Below are 18,730 nucleotides of genomic sequence, written 5' to 3'. Positions count from 1 at the left end.
AAAAAATAAATGCTATATTTATAACAAAAAGATCTTTTGACACTCATTTTTAAAAATTGCATTTTAAAGAATCGAGTGTTTGAAGCCTGTAAACAATGCTGAAGTCTTGATTCTGTCACATATTCACATGGCATCTACTTATTTTCTAACAGCTCTTTGATGATTAAATTAAGTCAGATGACAGCAGCCCTGGGATTTCCATCAGAGTGGTATACATATTAACCAGCAAAATGCTAAGAAAAACCTGCCAATGAAGAGTGTGGATATTTTCTTAACAATAAATATTAGAACTTCATGTGGGGATTTTAGCTGGTGGCTTTAGAAAGGTATAAAAAAACTGCAAAATTAACACAATAGCTTTTTATTTGCCCATTGAGTTTATGAGCAAGAAAAAGTCAAACAGTTATGCATAGTCCCTGAATTTCAGAGAGTTGCCATGTCCCTCCTTCATTCTCTGCCGACCCATGGCTGGATTTTTCTATGTGATGGTGATGAAATCACCTGAAAGCAACTCAGACGACGGAACAATCAGATGACAGCTGGGCCTTCTAATTTCCATGTCAAGGCATATCATATTTGGACTTGGAAGATCGTAAAACTTTTAGAAATTGATGTTCTGTTGTTTTCTGAAGATGTGGAAACAGTTTACCTCAATTATTGGCGATTTTCCATTGCAACCAGATCAAATTATGTCAACCTGCATTTTTAGTTTTCCCTTTAAGGTATGATGCTGTGGATTAGATGGTCCTAAAGTGAGTATTGGATCTTGACAACTGGAAGAAAATCTGCAAAATATGTGAGATCATTCCTCTGGTTTGCATTTCCCTAGAGATGATCCTCACTCTGATCACGTTTAGTGCATGATAAAGAAGCAACTGACAATAAAGGAAATGTTAAAGAATGTGTATCCATTATTAAAAATTCCAGCACTACATCCATCCATCTTAGGCTGAAAAGTCACAGAGTTCTTTTGGAAGTCTTTATCACAAACGCTAATTTCCTATCTTGTGTGGGTCCTTCCTATCAGGAGGTTGATCTGGGTTTATTTAGGTAGATTAGCTTTGTGAATATGTCGCAGTGAAAAAAACTTGCAGAAAAAAAAGACTGTATATTACATTAAGTGATTCTGCATAGAATCACATGCTGCGTAACCACAGAAATCTCTACAAAATTTGCCTAAATATTTGAAATAAAATGTGACGCAGTTGTTTTCCTGTTAAAAATCTTAAATCCTTCCCTTCAACTGAAACCAAATTTCATTTTTACTTATATTAAAACCAATGTTACTATTCACAGAAGTGAAGTTGTCAACAAAATCTTAATATTTTGTGTGTTATCCACAACACATTTTTAATGTAAGAATTGCACCATTTTAAAATGGTGTGAAATGTAATAAATTGATTAAAGGCCTGTTTCTTAAAGGGCTAATCACTAGTGGGACCCTCTTTCCTTTACCTGAAGAAAATGAAATATTTTCTGCTGCTAGATAAAAGAAACAATTGTAACATATTAATACTTTAAAAATGTTGTATGAACTTATGACTGAGGGATAATTATGACCTTGTACCTTGAGTGAGATAATTCTGGGTGAATTCTTTGGCCTTTAAATAAGTCACAGATGCAATTTTATCCTAATAGATATCACTTGGTCACAGAACTTTAAAAAATCTCATATAACCTTTGGCATGGACATTGTATATTAGGTAGGGGTTATAAAAAACTGCCAGGAGAAATTTTCTCAAGAAAACTATGTAGAGGAATTTAAAATATTGATCTACTGTGGCTGCAGACCATGGTTACCAGTCCTTCCACCTGCCGATGTGAAGATCGCTGCTGGCGGCAAGGGAAGAGCATAACATGATGCTAAGGACTCAGTTTGAAGGTAGAGTCAGTTTGGTGTATTGCAAGTCAGTTCCTTTTGTTTTTTCAATTTCTCCTCCATTGTCCCGATGGAATGATTTCAATACATGTTTTGTTTTACCTGCGCAGCTATTTCCCAGGGCACAGATACCTCCCAGTAATTTTAGAGAAAGGTGCCTTCAAAATGCTAGATGGGCATTTCATGACTTACAAAAACACAATATCACCAGATTACAGAGGATTCTGAAACCACAAGCTAACACTGCTGCCAAACATTAAAAACTGCAGAGTAAACTTGAAACTCTGTCTCAAGGACTTGATTTTTGATCAAGCAGATGATACTAATGTATGCAGTTTAAATACTGTGTATCTCAGCTCCCATTTCATCCTCATAGAAATGAAAGGGCTGTGATGTAAATACAAATAATACATAACTTTGAACATCCAGAGCCAAGTTTAATCCAAGATGAGCAAAATTAATTTAGATTATAAGACTCTGATCTACTGAAAAAATCAATTTATTAGCACTTGGCATAAATATATATTAAATGAAACCAACCTCAGAAGCAAAGATAGCCTGAGAAAAACAAATCCAGTCACAGATAAGTCTTGTTAATGTTCTTTTTCTACCTTCAACAGTCATTCAGCAGTGACTTCTATAACTGTTTGAAATCATTAAGCATATTTAACTTTCAATGTTAGAATGAAAAATAAAAGAAAGAAAGCAAAGTCAGAAATGTAAAGACTCTGGAAGCACCGATTTAAAAAAAAAAATGAAGGTCGTTTGCCTAAAGAGAGGAAGTACGGATAAGATAAGTTCATCATCACTGACTTAAAATATGTTCAGAACTTCGCTGGTGACATAAGGCATTTTTGAGGAAGCCAATTCTTTTCCTGATTAGAGATTCACAAATTTCTCAACATGCACCACTGTGTGGAACCAGTTAGGACCATGCCAGTACTTACCATTTGAAGAGATGGCTTTCAGTGTCCACATCACCTTTAAGCCCCAGATTCTTTCCTAACCTTGTCATGAAGCAGATCTGAATTAAACTAACGTATATACAAAGGGTTCATTTGCGATTTTCAAGCTTACGGACTTCAAACTATCTCCCCATAGTAATGAGGATTTTCAGTCCTATCCACTTCTGGCTATATGGTATATTGTGTCTTCACCGGCTGACTCACTCCACACTCCACTCATGCAGTTTATCATGATCTTGTGCACAGATATAATCCACATTGAATTCAGATGAGAATGCCCATTGCCTAGAGAATCTGGAGAAAAGTAGCAGCACTGTGGTTCAAATAATATTTCTCCGGTAAGAGAAATACTATAATCAATGTAGATTACTTTCTCTCTCTCAAAGTAGAAGGTGGAAAACAGAAGCAACTGCAGCAAATTATACTAACTCTCTGCAATATTTTTTTTCTTTTTTTTTTTTTTTTTTGGGGGGGTGGGGGTTACTTCTTATAAAAATTGACAAGATTCAGGACAACTTTGGACACTGTTCTAACAGCTTCATTTAATAAAAATTATGACTCATTTCTCCACTTAATACAAACGTCTCACTTTCTCTTGTGTTTATTACTTTTGAAACAATCTAGGCATTTTTCTAATTAGCTTTACTCTGCACAAAGAAATAACCCGACTGCAGTACTTTGTTAATGTGAAAGTGAACGACAGGGACCTTTCTGATTGAACATTCTCACTTCCTACCTCAAGACAGGCGTTCTGCACATATGCAAATAACTGCAGACAGATGGCTTTGTATATCTTACGCACTATAACATTAAGACATGTCCCCCCTCATTATAAAATCCTGAAAATTACCAGCGCTGCCTCTGCCATCTACATTTAAGAAATAGTTAACCTTTGGTAACATCATCTGTTGTGCTTATCTCAAAGTAAGGGGGGAAAACAGCTTAAATATTCTATCAAGTTCAGCCAAAACTTCCTACTTCACTTCATTGTCACAATACTTGGTCTAGACTCCACGTTTATAAAAGAAAACGAAAAGCAAATTCACAAGGCAGAGCTTCAGGTCATCAGCCTATCTTAGAAGGATTTAGTTATTTTATGCCCGGAACATTTTACAAGCTCCAAACCGTTCCCCAGTACAATATTTTAGGAAGGTGAAATTACTTCTGCACGTCTTACCACCCAAGTACCTGACAGTTTGGATTAAAAATAGTATATACACAGCAACTCCCTGGTTACTATTTCCCTGAAGTTTTAAGGCACTCAAATTATTGAATCTTCTTTCTAAGAATTACTGGAGAGGTTGATGAAAACACATATCAAACTATTCACAGGTAATTCTCCCACTAAAATCAACTGGCCTCTGTCAGTGCGATTCATTAGGACTAATGAAAATTACCATCTCCTGTAGCCAGTCTGTACCTTTCCAGACATCCTTCCCCAGGATCCATCACCATGCCCAGCTCTGCCTTCCATCCTGCTCCTTGTAGTGCTGAGTGAGGCACTCACTCCTTCATTAAATAGCATTAAAAATAGACCGCACAGAACTCCCCAGTGGAGCATGCTCTAATGGGGCTAGTGCCACAGTTCTCAAGGTAACCACACTCAGCTGGTATCCAAGAAGGAAAGTCACTGGGAGACCAGCAATTTACTAATTTAATAGCGCAGTGCACCCAAACCTATCTCAGTCTGAGCTGAACACTGTAAAAGAGAAATCAGCATGTAGTGAAATGAAGTCACAGAGAAGCTCAAGGTGCATTTCTGGAGTGTGTAAGTTTCTTTAAATACACCTCTCTGAAAAAGTACTCTGCTGAATAGACATTCATCCAAAGCAACTTATTTCAAGAATTTATTGGACAATATTAATCACAAGCACTGAGGATAAGTTAAGACATCTCTGTAGAGCAGTCTGAATGTCTTAAAACTGTATTTAAAGCAGATTACTTGAGACCAAGTGATAGTATTAATAAGCAAGGGTAGTAACAGCCTTTTGCAAGGAGGAACTGTATTCCTTAAAGAATATTCTAAACTCCCTCTCTGGAGCCTTGAAAAACATTCTGTTCAAGTGACAAAGTATAAGAATGTTATTAGAAAGGAAATTCAGGATCAAACACACATACATACCTTAGAAATCCGTGTCAACCTGAGATGAGGGCAAATGTTATTATCTCCCATGCGATCCTTATTGGGAAAAAGCAGAGGCAATCACTGCCAAGATAACCAGACTATTCGGCTACATGGCTAGAGCTCTAGGCTTCCAAACGACTGCCCTCTGCGAAAATGACATTGCCTAAAACCTTACGAAGACATGTAAGCCCCGTGGTGACAAAACCCGAGCAGTAGCTGCATTTATTTTAAAGTGGCAAAGGTTTCCTAACTTTTACCAAATGAAAAGTGATTTCCTGTCAGCTCCGTTTCTCCGTTTTCTCAAAACAATCACAGCCATTTTGGTCACCAAAGTGGATGAAGAAGAGGAGGTGGGGATCATTTGGATTTCTTCAGTATTTGAATGAAATCTTGTCCACATTCAGCCTAAACTTTGGAGATCGTCATCTTTATTTGGGGAGGCTGAAGTGTCATACCAACAGACTTGAAAAAAGTCAAATTAAAATGGGTATCTGCACTCCAAACACAATCTCGTGAAAGTGATTCTTACCAGCCTTCCATCCCTCTAACTTTCAATTCTTTCTTTGTCTTTCCAGCCCAGATTCTGTGCTTGCCTGTATCTTCAGGATACTGAACTGACAGCAACCACATCCACTCCAGCCCCATTTCCATGCATGAACACCCAGAGAATCCATTTCTCTTCCTAGGAAACTTTCTATACACCTGTCTCATTCAACTACCACTGCATCTACAACCCTGAGGCAGAAGATGTTAAATTTGGAGTTTGCAATGATACAGAATTCAGATACATAAAAATGAGACTGAACATCTTTCCTCTAAACCCTGGGGGAGCCAGGATCTCAAGTCCTCTGAGGGCAACAAACAGATGACAACTTTCTGCCCCTTGCATAGCTCTCTTCCAAAAGAAATATGCACATTCCCAACTTTCTACAGAGAAGCCTTTAAAGATCAACTGTATACTTCTCTGATGAAGAGACCTGCTCTTTTCCATTCTCTTCCTGCTTTTCATTTTTGCCTCATTCTGGGGAGGGGGGAGTCTACCCCTCCTCCGACAAAGCATGAAAACACAATACATACATAACAACAGCTTTCTACAAACAGGAAGGAGAAACCTAGACTTAAAGAAAAGCACAGATGCAAGGCAGGAAGGAAGAGAAAAAAAAAAGAGAAAGAAACGACAAAAGGCGTGCAATGTTCACGTCGGAAGACCTTAAAATTATTTTACCTTGACCGAAAAGTGGACGTCCCCCCAGCGTCTCTGTTCCTTGATTGATTTTGGTTTGTGGCTTTTATTAGTATTATTGTTTCTCACGGATGACTTGGCTGTATTTGTTTGCTTTGGCTTATTATTGTTATTATTTTGGGTCGATTTATTTAACTGCTAATAAAAGGAGCCTTCTGCGGCGTCGGCGGGGCTCCCGGCAGGGCTGCGGCACCCAGGGCTGCGGCCACAGCAGCGGCTTCGGCCAGTGACCCCGAGGTCCCTGCGGCTCCCCGCTGCTCAGATGCGCTCGGGGGGCGCTGCCGCCGCCTTCTCGGCCCCTGGCTGCGGAGAGGGAGCGAGCTCCCGCCTCCTGGCTGCCAGTCCGTTCCGGGCACGTCTGTCTGTCTGGCCGTCTGTCCCTCAGTCCGGCAGCCCACCGCGGGCCTCCCGCCGTCCCGCGATCCGCTCTTCGAGCTGCCCCTCGCGGCGGTCCCTCCGCGCCTCTTGGTCCCACTAGCGAGGGGACCTTCTCCCGGTCTTCTGCACCCGCATCTCTCTCGTTCTGCCACTCCGCGCCCCCGGCCGCTTCCCTCGGACAGAGGAGGGCGTCTGCAGGGAGGGCGCGCGAGGCTGCTGCTCCCTCTCCCTCCCCTGTCTGCGTCCCCTGCCTCTCCCTCCCTCTCTCTGCGTGCCGGTCTCCGCGCCTCCAGTTGTCTAACTGCTCCCACCTGTCCGTCGCTCTGTCACTCTCAGTCCCTCCCTGAGCCAGCCAGCTTCGGGCGTCCCTGGGTCCCGCGCGCCCAGCTCCCCGCCTCCGCGCGCCCCTGCCCTCCCACGCGCCCGGCTCCTCCCCGTAGCCCCGGCCGTGTCCGGTCCCCGCCCGGGCTGGCGGCAGAGTGCGGGTGGCATGTGGCGTGGCAGCTGCTCAGCCGGCAGACTCCAGCCTCTGACCCGCCACACCCGGGAGATGGCCGCGGTCGGGCGCCTGCGGGGGCCGGGCCTCGGCCACCAGGCGCAGCCGGAGTTGGTCGAGCCGGAGCGCGGGCACCTGCCCAGTGTGCCCGGAGCGCGTGGTGGTGCCATCCGTCCCCTGGCTGGTCTACTCCACCGGCCCCTGGGCTAGAGACAAAGCGCCCGAGCCACGAACTGCGCGTGAACACCATTCATCAGAGAGAAAACTGGCACGTTGCCCCCTGCCCCTCCACCATGCGTCCCCGCTCTCGGCCAGCGCGCATCCCTCCCCGCCCCGGGCCAGAGCCCCAAGTACCTCTCCTGGGCGCCTCCCGACTCTGGCGGCGGACACCTGGCCAAGCCGTGCTCACTCCCTTCCTCCGGGGCTCACTCTCCAGGCCAACTCTGCAGAGAATATCCCACAACAATAACACCTCACTCCACCCAAATCCCGCCGAAGCCTCAGCGCTCTCAGACATTCGCGGCTTTGAGCAGGACCCCAAGTCCTCTTGTGCGGCGCCCACTCCCCGTGGGCGCCCGCCCAGCCCGCTGCCCACCCGGGCGCTGATTGAGAATCACAGAGGTGCCCCAGAAACCCCTGCAGGCTAGGGCGTGGGGCAGGGCGCAGAGTTGACATCCCAAGAAATAAAAGGGCTGCATTTCCTGTTTGGAGAGGTGCTATTTTTATTATCTGTAATTCATTCCCCCCCCCATTGTTTCAAGGTACACACTACCAAAAGAAAAAAAAAAAAAAGGGATAGTGAAGGAATGGGAATACATTTCCGGAACACCGCCCACCCCTCCTGAGTGAATGTAGAGCCTACTTTTCCAACATCACAGGTCACCAGCCAAGATAGATCACTCTGGCGTTCTGCCCCCAGCTGAGAGCAAGGCATTTGATTCTGGGCTTCCTTGCTAGGCTGTTATTAATGGGAAGCAAAATTATAGTTGTACACGCCTGCATGGAATTGCCAAAGCTTATTCTGACAGTATCCAGCAATTCAGCTTCTGAAATGTAGACACTGAATAACTATGGATCTGGTGCAATGAACGCCCCATCCCACAATAAATTGGAGAAGAGAAAATCAACTTTTACCAGCTGCAATTAGTAACCCCAATGAAGAGACAACAAATAAATAACTAGGATAAACTGTGTCATGAAGATGTCCACATCCTTTCAGTTCTATTTATTGATACCATTCCTGATAACAGATATTATAAACAGATTTATTAAGGTATGTGCCTTCCAGTTTTTATAGAAAAGTAATTTCAACAGCAGTAGCCCTGTTTATATATGCTAAGATATTGATTAAGATACCAACCATATTAGTGCACTGCTAGTAAATGCTATGGAAAAAATTAGGATGAAGTTGTACTGGTCTTTGGTGAATAGATAATTATTTCCCAAATATTGGAAATTGTTTCCCTTGGGAATTGGCTAGTTTTGGAATAAGAATAAATCTGCTGTATGAGGTTTCAGCAAATGAAGCCTAAAGAATTTAAGACCCTTATGTTGATCTATTTTTTGAGCATTTCAACTCAAATGTTCCTCTCCAAAAGCATTTTGACAGGCATTTCTCTCCTCCTTCCAGCCATATGGAATTCAAGGGAAAATTCACAAAAAAAAGTATTTCTAATTCTCCTCCTTTCATCTCATGTTCGAAAAAAAAAAATCTCCTTTCCTTGGGGGAAATTGTTGTGCCAAGTTGCTATATATTACATTTACACAGTTGGGACTGCACGGAAAGAGGTCATTGTACTTGACTTTCCTTTTGGACAGAATGACACCTAAGCATCCTCTGAATGGGTGGATGAGTAATCTATTAAGAGGAAACCTTTAAGAGCTTGTTCTTAACACAGTCTTCTAGATCTGCCTTCACACTGTAAGTTACAGACACACACACATACACACACACACACACACACACACGAACTCCTTTCTATAAACTGAATTAGAAATTATAACTACTGAACAGGGGGAACGGGAATTCAATCAGCATTCTTACTACAAATGTCAATGATTATGTAATAGAACAAGACACAGTGTTTCAGTATCTTATCAGTGTATAGACAAGCTTGATGAAACAATGCAATTTCTCACAGAGTTTAACCTTTACTTAAAAAGGAAAACTTCCCAAAGAAGAATAACATTCATTTAATTAGGCTAACTTTTTCTATCTTTTCTCATAATATGTTGTCAACAAAGGAGGAACTAGAGAAGGTTCAAGTTTATTTGAGGCCACCTAGGTAATTAACATTCAGCTATCCAATTTTAACTGTTGCATCCCAAAGTGGGACTGAAATATCCTTCTGGGAATATTAGGCAGGCAGTGAGCAGTAGGCATGCGTACTTCCTACTCTTCTAGGCATTCAGAAAGTATTTGTATTTCCTTAATTTGAAACAGTTACCATACCTATGGCCCTTGGTCTATCCTATATTAACTACCACTAAACTCAGTAGAACTTTTGTCTTCCTTATTGGACTTCTGAATGATATCTATGATGCTGATGTCCATGCAGAGGTATTTCTGCACTGAAAGCATCCTACCTTTAGGGGTGAGAAGTGGTGGAAATGGGGAACAAGGAAGTGTCATAGGGAAGAACAAATCTGACTCCATATTAGGTCTGTTTCTTTTACTTTAAGCTTTGTATTCTGTTGCTTTTGCTTTGAGTTAAGAATGTTGCCTACAGCTTGAAATATACAGGATAGCCCATTCTCAAGGCTCTGACCTTTAAGAGTATAACACTTTCCCATTCATATAGAGATACAAGAAATTTTCTGCAGTACAGAAAATAACATTTGTCATGTTGGAGGTTTACAGGAACATCATGACTTGACCTATCTGGACAGCTGCAAGAACAAAGGATTCCTGCACCAAGAAATTTGCAACACCAACCAACCATATCCCTCCCCTTTTTAGTATTAAAAAAAAGTCTGTATTCTTACTAGGGTAAGATGGTTCTCTAGGACATTAGTCTGCCATCTTTTCTGTCTTTTGGCTTTCTAAATAAAGCCTCTATTCCTTGTCCCAACAAGTCATCTCTTGATTTACTGACCTGTTGTGCAGCAAGCAGAGGTGTTTGCAAAAGCTGTGTTGCTACTCTCTTGGTCTGGATGCTTTTGAATTTATTTCATATCACATTTGAAATGAAAGGGCATATAGGTAACCAAGTAACCCCAGCTTGGGGGGCTGAGCTCACCTACACACTGGCAAACATCTTAGACTGTCGACAAGCTCCTTTACACGTATTCCCTTAAGACACCAAATTAGTGCCCTTTAATGAAGCTTTCAAATTGGATTTTCAAAATAAGGCAAATTGCTAAAATAGCCCAGCTACCTTTATAAGCACCTTTTCAGCTGAAGCGAGAAGTAGAATTTCCATGCTGTTGAACTTCCATCATTTCTCAACAATTAGGCTTCTAGGAACTCCCCTTTAGGGCATTCTTCCCCATCACAGCAAAGACCCACAAACCCCATAGAGAGAATTCTCATTTGCCCTGTTTCCAACAAAACAGTCTCGGGTCTATTAAACACCAGTCTTGGGTTTAACGCCCTACAGATATGCCTGGTACAGAAAGGCAAGGGAGTCAGAAGGGAGAGTGGGGGGAGAGTAACATTTTAACCAGAAAAGTTTAGTTCCCCATTCTTAATTAGTGCTAAGCCAAAATAACTCTAAAACACATTGCAGAACATCAACAAAGAATGTTACATCACGTATGCATCTGAGCATGAAGAAATGTCACGATCAAAAACAAAGAGGACTCGGGAGCCTAGAAACCAAATGTTCTGATGGCACAGATCCTTCTGGAGTCTGCTGTGCACAGTACAAGAAAATGATCTTCACGAACCCTTGGTGTTCTCACAGGCAGACCAGAAATGAATGCTGGCCGGCACACACAAACGGTGATGCTTGGCTGACAGGGCAAACTCAGAAATTTCCTCAAAAATGAACCTGTGTAGTATTTTCTTGGAGATGCATCTGAATCAGAGGAGGGACAATGAGAAGAAAGAGCTGAAGAGAAGCTTAGGAAACCTTTCATCTGAGCATCGAAAGACAAGAAAGGCTGTTGGCTCAACTGCATATTTCTTTTCAGCATCTTTTGGGATAGAAGTACCAGCATTTAGACACAACCTTAATATCTGGGGGTTTGGGCTCCTGCTCCCCCCGCCCCACCTCCAGAGTACTGTGCGTCTTCCTTCTCTGTATCTAGTGCCCTGAGGGGCCCATGACTTCTGTATGGCCGAGGCCTGTGTTCCAGGCAGGAGGGCACTCAGATGCAGGGACTCTGACTGCAGAGCAGGCATGTGCTCAGGCAGGATGTCCAGTGGCCTCTCTACCTCCCTGAGGTGGGCACTGCCCTCTGGGGTCTCTTCAGCATGAAGTGTTTTCAGCTTCCTATGGAACTCACGGAAGATGCTTTCGATTTTTAAAAACTGGGCCCAGAACGGAAAGCAGCAATGAAGCAGAAGCATCAAGGGAATATTTGGGAAGGGCAGAGGAAAATGTTTCCTCCTGCCATGCAAGGAATGATCCAGAACATAACCTAGCATCTGCCAAAGCCCTGTGTAATCCTGTCTCTAGTTCTACATTCCTGGTCCTGAGATACAGCATTTCCTTCTGCAATGGACACTGTTCCCTTTTTTCACACAAAGCAAGACAAAAAGGTTACCAAGTTATTCAGAACTGAAATAATATATCTGGCTTCCTCACAATGACATAACATTAAAGGTCTGTGAATTAGCCTCTAGAATAAAATAGCTACAATTCATCTCTAATAAAATGTAGCACATTTGGCATTTTCAACTGTTCTTCATAGCTTTCAATGATGGGTGTGTGTGTGCGCATATGTGTTTAAAAGGTAAAACATATTCAGTGTTACTATTTTAAGAGTACTATGATCTTATTGGAAACCCAGCTGTAGGCCAATATCCAGCATCTAAAGAAGCACGATGTACAGATTTATAATGTGACATGGATGTACAATTCGTTCTCAAAAGCGACTCTGAAGAATTTTTTAACTTTGGAAATAAATGTGCACTTGCAAAATCTATAGAGATTTATCACCAAAAAAAAAAAAAATGAGGGTGGGAATCAAAATTAAAAAGGAACAAAATAAAATGTCCCCAAATACCACCACCAACAGCCATCACTTTTATGCTTAGCCAATTTCTGTGCATATCCATAAATATATAGGTCTATTTTGCATACATGGATTGAAAAATGCATATCACTTCATAAAGCGCTCCTTGTTTTTCTATATAATAAATCATGGGGATTATTTTCATGACACTGGATATTTCAATATATTAATGACAGCAGAGTGGAGTGCTGAAGACAAAACTTGTGTTACAGACAAGTGAAAGCTATTGGGGAGTGTGGTCTCCAAACTGGAGGGTTACCCCTTGGGAGGGTAAGTCTTTAAATCTGAATTGCTTATCAACCATGTCTCTATTTTACATTTTGGCATAATTCTAGATTCAAAGATGCTACATCAGCCTCAGAATATCTTTTGTTTTGATTACTAATCTTTATTCAAGAGCTGGTTGACCTTTGCCTCCCTGGTAGAAATTATATACAATAACATAAATACACCATTAAAAACATACAAAACATTGCTATGTGTGTATTTTTAAGTTAAGGCAAAATTTTCCTTTTGGAAAGAGAATTAAAATTTTGTGAGTTTACCAATTACATTTTTGCTTCAGATTTTTCCCTTAGCACAGACACCATTTTCTTTTTCTATTAAAAAAAAAAATGGTAAATTTTTGAGAAAGCTGAGTGAACGCTTTCAGGCCAAGAAATTACCCTGTTTTGGTGGACTCTGCTCTCTTTCACTCAGAAATAAAGCAGATCCCTAGGAGCTGTGAGCAAGCCTCTAAACCATTTTTGCATCTTCTTTTTTTTTATTATCATTTTAACCATTTTAAACACAAAGAGCCCAAATCATTGATTTGACATATACTTATCCTTTGATTCAATTCTCAGGATAAGGGTACAGACACAGGATGTCAGAAATTTGTTAGGAAACCAGAAGCTTCTGTGGGAGAGAAATCATCAGGTAAGAAATTGCCAGTCTGATACAGATGGCCAAAGAGCACATGGAAAGATTCTCAAAATCACTATCAGAGAAATGCAGATCAAAACAATACCTTACAATAAGCTATTACCTCATACCAGTAAGAATGGCCATCATCAGTAAGTCTACAAACAACTAATGCTGGAGAGAATGTGGAAAAAAGGGAACCTCCTTACACTGTTGGTGGGAATGCAAACTAGTACAGCCACTATGGAGAACAGTGTGGAGATTCCTCAAAAAACTGGAAATAGAACTGCCATATGACGCAGCAATCCCACTGCTGGGCATACACACCGAGGAAATCAGAATTGAAAGAGACACGTGTACCCCAATGTTCATCGCAGCACTGTTTACAATAGCCAGGACATGGAAGCAACCCAGATGTCCATCAGCAGATGAACGGATAAGAAAGCTGTGGCACATATACACAATGGAGTATTACTCAGCCATTAAAAGAATACATTTGAATCAGTTCTAGTGAGGTGGATGAAACTGGAGCCTATTATACAGAGTGAAGTAAGCCAGAAAGAAAAACACCAATACAGTATACTAACGCATATATATGGAATCTAGAAATTTGGTAATGATGACCCTGTATGTGAGACAGCAAAAGAGACACAGATGTATCGAACAGTTTTTTGAACTCTGTGAGAGAGGGCAAGGGCAGGATGATATGGGAGAAGGCCATTGAAACACGTATATTATCATATGTGAAACGGATCACCAGTCCAGGTTCGATGCATTATACAGGGTGCTCAGGGCTGGTGCACTGGGATGACCCAGAGAGACGGGATGGGAAGGGTGGTGGGAGGGGGGTTCAGGATAGGGGACATATGCACACCCATGGCAGATTCATGCCAATGTATGGCAAAAACCACTACAATATTGCAAAGTAATTAGCTTCCAAGTAAAATAAATAAATTTATATTAAAAAAAAAAAACTAAAAATAGAGCTACCATATCATCCAGCAATCCCACTTCTGGGCATATATCTGCAGAAAACCATCCTTTGATAAGAATGCACCCCAATGTTCATTGCAGCACTATTTACAACAGCCAAACCATGGAAGCAATCTAAGTGTCTCTTAACAGAGGAATGGATAAAGAAGATGTGGTACATGCAGTAGGCTATTACTCAGCTATAAAAGAAGAACAAAATAATGCCATTTGCAGCAACTTGGATAGGCCTAGAGATTTCCATACTTAGTGAAGTAAATCAGACAAAAATAAATATCACATGATATCACTAATATGTGGAATCTAATTTTTTAAAATGTAATGAACTTATTTGCAAAATACAAACAGACTTACAGATATTGAAAACAAATTTATCAAAGGGAGGAGGGATAAATCAGGAGCTTGCGATTAACATATACACACTACTATATGTAAAGTAGATAACCAACAAGGACCTATTGCATAGCACCAGGGAACTCTACTCAATATTCTGTGATAACTCATATGGGGAAAAAGTCTGACAATGAATGAATATATGTACAAGTATAACTGGATCACTTTGCTGTACATCTGAAACTAATACAACATTGTAAATCAACTATACTCCAATAAAATTAAAAATAAAAAAAGAAATTGTCAGTCTATCAATTCAGTTACTTCCATTTCATCACATGCAGTTGTAACCCAGGGCTCACCTCACCCATCTCTTCTTTCCTTTAGAGGACAGCACATGCCCTAGCCTTCTTGCATTCAGGACTGACCATGTCACAAATTCTCACCAAAGACAAGAGAATGTGACTGTACATACTGCTACTGGGCCAGGGCAGTGAGAAGCCTCTGTGAAATCCTCTGGGTTCTCCTGGCCTCCACACAGACACAGAGGGGGTCAGAGGTCAGACAGTCCAGCTCCACGGTGATGGAGCCTGCATCAGACGGCATCCCAGAAGTGGAGTAGATGTCAACGCTGACCTATGTCACACAAATAAACAGAGCAAGAAAAATTGTTCTAAGCCACTGACTCTTACAGATTTTGTGTTACCAAAGCACAACCTAGATTCTCTGATTTATAAACCCTCTGCTAGTTATTCTGTGAGACAGCAACATATACTGGAGTAAAAACACCAAGAATAGATTTTAGGAGACCAGAGTTTTGGTCCTGAATCAGCTATCAAATCACTATGAGATTTCAATGAGTCATTTCCACATTAGAGCCTCGGTCGTTTTGACTTGACTGCGGCCGGCAAGTTGCTAGATCTTGGGATTCTTTTGTGTTGACTTTTATAAGATGTTTATGATACATACCACAGTTAAGGAAAAGAATAATGGAAAAAAAAAACTATACCACATTTAACCTGTATCTTTACTCACCACCCAGCTTAACCTGAAACAGTGTTATTGATGTAAGAGACCCAATAGTTCATGAATGTGAGGGTGCTCGGTGGCTCAGTTGTGTCTGAGTCTTTGCAACCCCATAGACTGCAGCCTGCCAGGCTCCCCTGTCCATAGGATACTCCAGGCAAGAATACTGGAGTGGAGTGCCATACTTTCTTCCAAGGGATCTTCCTGACCCAGGAATTGAGCCCAGGTCTCCTGCATTGCAGGCAGATTCTTTACTGCTGAGCTACCAAGGAAGCCCAAGTATAGTGTATGCAACACTAAAATAAAATTTCAGTTTGATTAAATATTTAAATGTAAATTTTAAAAGCACAAACTACAATTCAAAAAACAAAAAACAAACTCAAGTGGGTGCATAATCTGGGAATGTGTAAAACTCTTTTAAATTATAGAACTGATATTATTCAGATTATGCCAGGCTATGCTTTGAGGAAAGGAATAAACCTCCAAAATCCTTTTGTTTTTTCCTAAAAGACTTTTTTGGGGGTCTACATATTTAATGTGTGTTGGTGCTATGCTCTTTTGTAGTTGATCAGAAATGGAGGCCCTCTAGTTCTGTCTGGTGCTCCATCTCAACATAGCTATGATTGGAGAGAGCTGAAGGACGTCACACCAGCTCTGAGATGGCACAGACATGACACGTGGTATATACTTCTGCCCACAGTCCATCACACATGGATTCAAGGGGGCCAACAGGAGGACCGGAAAACTGTCAGAGCATGGATAGTTGGAAAGAAATTTAATTTATCTAAATTTATTCATTTTACACCTGGCTATATGGGATGTCTTGCATTGGAAAAGGAAATGGCAACCCACTCCAGTGTTCTTGCCTGGAGAATCCCAGGGACGGGGGAGCCTGGTGGGCTGCCGTCTCTGGGGTCGCACAGGGTCGGACACGACTGAAGCGACTTAGCAGCAGCAGCATATGGGATGTCTACTTTGGGTCCTGGGCATTCAAGAGCCCAGGATTTTATGAGAACACACTCACAAATTAAGGGATACATGTGCCTCAGAGCCGTTGAAGATTAAAGACTTGGCACAGTAGAGTATTAAGTCATACCACTGAACTTCCACTCCCATGACTAACCCCATTTTAGGTCCCAGGTGTTAGGGGAACCCGTCTCTAAGACTTCTGCCTTATGGCCTAGAGACAGAAGACACCTATGTTTGACTACCTTGAAAATACCTGACATTGCTAAGTATGGAGACGGATGCGGCCTCAGAATGCAGGCAGAATTTGAGCAGTGGAGGCACTGAGGTAAAAGAAAGCACAAATTAATTAACATGTCATATCTATCCTCTGGGCGTGAATTTAATTTTTTTTAATATATTGAAATATGTTCTCTGTATTGCCAAGTGTCTGTTTTGCTGCTACTTGTGGTTTTCAATTAATTCCTCCTCAGATATTCATTTATGTATCACCACACTATTTGCAACAGTTGTATCTAGTGACTCTGGAACATGTTGCAATAAGCAAATTCTATTACTCTTAAATTTACATGTACATTTCCAGATCAAATATAGGACAATCAGTGTAATTTAAATTTTAGATGAAAAAATGAGTAACTTTTTTCGAGTATGTCTAAATGCCGTATCAGAGTACACATGCATGAAAAATCATTGCTATTTATCTGCAATCCAAATTTAATGGGCTGTCTTGTATTTGTATATGATAAAATTGCATAACATGCCTAAAGGGCAATACTGATGGTTTATGTTGGAAACTAGATGGACATTAAAGGCTAGAATTGTGATTAGTTTTATGTCTAAAAAGTAATGAATTTGATTTAAATAATTTAAAAAATATAAATGAAAATTAATTTATTATACTTTGTTCAAATTAGTGATTTTATTTTTTTATTTTTAATAAAAATAATAAATATTCTAGAAGAAAAATAACATTCCTGAAAATCTATATTCTACAGTTTTCAATTTTTTTGCTCTTGTTTCATATTCAAATTGTCAGCACTTTGAATGCATTTCTATTTTATATTTTAATCTTGTCTGTTACTAATGTTGGGCTTCTCAGGCAGCTCAGACAGCAAAGAATTCACCTGCAGTGCAGGAAACCCAGGTTCAATCCTGACAGTTCAAAAGGGGAGAAACTTTATATAAAAATATAATTATTGATTTTACCTGAAGTGTAGGCAAGAAAAGCAAATGCTACAGAATCAGTGCACATTAATTTATATAGTATATATACCTTTATATTATTACTCTTGTAAGCATGGCTGAGCTATCAAACACCTAGACATGAACACTAATTATTTAATTCAGATATCCTTGATATTTTTTAAATTTCAGACATATAAATATATAAATACCATAAGTTTTCATCCTAGTGATCACCATGTAGGTCTTTGTTCGCTTCTTCTTGCATATTTAGAAAACAAACAACAATAAAAAACTCACTTGTCATGGGAGACAATCCCAAATTCCAACTAATCAACGTATTTATTTCAAAGTCTAGGATCTCCTAGTGATGTGTGGTAACTACTATATCAGGTCCACAAGGACTTTCCTAGAATGTTACAGAAATTTGTGAATTAGAAGGGATTTCCTGTCACCCTCTCAACCCACCCCTAAATGCAGAGATCACACAGGGGAGAGTAACCGCAGTAAGCATACCTCCCCGGGAAGTGGAAAGAATGGGAGATACATACCACCCATAGGTTGGGAGCAAACTTTAAAATCCTCTGGACGACCTTCTTAAGGTCTTCCACTCTCCGGATACTGAGAATACTTGATTCCGGTCTTGTGAAGAAAGAACCTTGTTTTTGCTCATCGGGTCTCTAGACAATGCCTTCCGGGAGGTGGTTCTTTTTCCATCATCCTCTTTGGCCATCCTTGAAGGTCGTACAACTTTTTTATTCTGCCTCTTTCCTGCAGAAATTTGAGAGCCAAAGGGTCACTTTAAGTCTCAAGCTCTTGGTTTCTTTGTAACTATCTTTCAAAACTTAACTTGCCTTCTTATAGTATGATTTCAGTAAATTCTATGTACGTATGGCAGTTTTCTAAACTTTTCTAGCCCTCCTCCACACCCTGCCCACCCACCACTCCTAAACCTCTGATTCTCTCTCTAGGGTGTTTTCAAGGCATCTGCAGTAACACATGTAAAGGCCAAACAAGACTCACTTACTTGTCATTTGGGGGACAATCCCAAATACCAACTAAT

At 40.8% G+C, this 18,730-nt stretch overlaps 1 protein-coding gene across 13 annotated transcripts in view; it reads right to left on the bottom strand.

Moving 5' to 3' along the window:
* Positions 1–7,588, bottom strand: part of ARPP21 (cAMP regulated phosphoprotein 21) — a 162,520-nt gene extending 154,932 nt beyond the window's left edge. For 3 of the 13 annotated variants that reach the window (XM_070359974.1, XM_070359982.1, XM_070359983.1), the window contains exon 1: positions 6,195–6,930. The gene's annotated coding sequence lies outside the window, so the exon portion shown is untranslated. Of the gene's footprint in view, positions 1–4,241; positions 4,266–4,966; positions 6,116–6,194; positions 6,938–7,440 lie in introns of those variants that run through there. The other 10 variants (XM_070359981.1, XM_070359985.1, XM_070359987.1 and 7 more) reach the window with 6 other exon arrangements.
* Between the last annotated feature and the right edge of the window lie 11,142 nt (positions 7,589–18,730).

The sequence above is a fragment of the Bos mutus genome, chromosome 22 (genome assembly GCF_027580195.1).
Source record: "Bos mutus isolate GX-2022 chromosome 22, NWIPB_WYAK_1.1, whole genome shotgun sequence".
NCBI classification, from domain to species: Eukaryota; Metazoa; Chordata; class Mammalia; order Artiodactyla; family Bovidae; genus Bos; species Bos mutus.
This window is presented reverse-complemented; position numbering and strand designations above follow the sequence as displayed.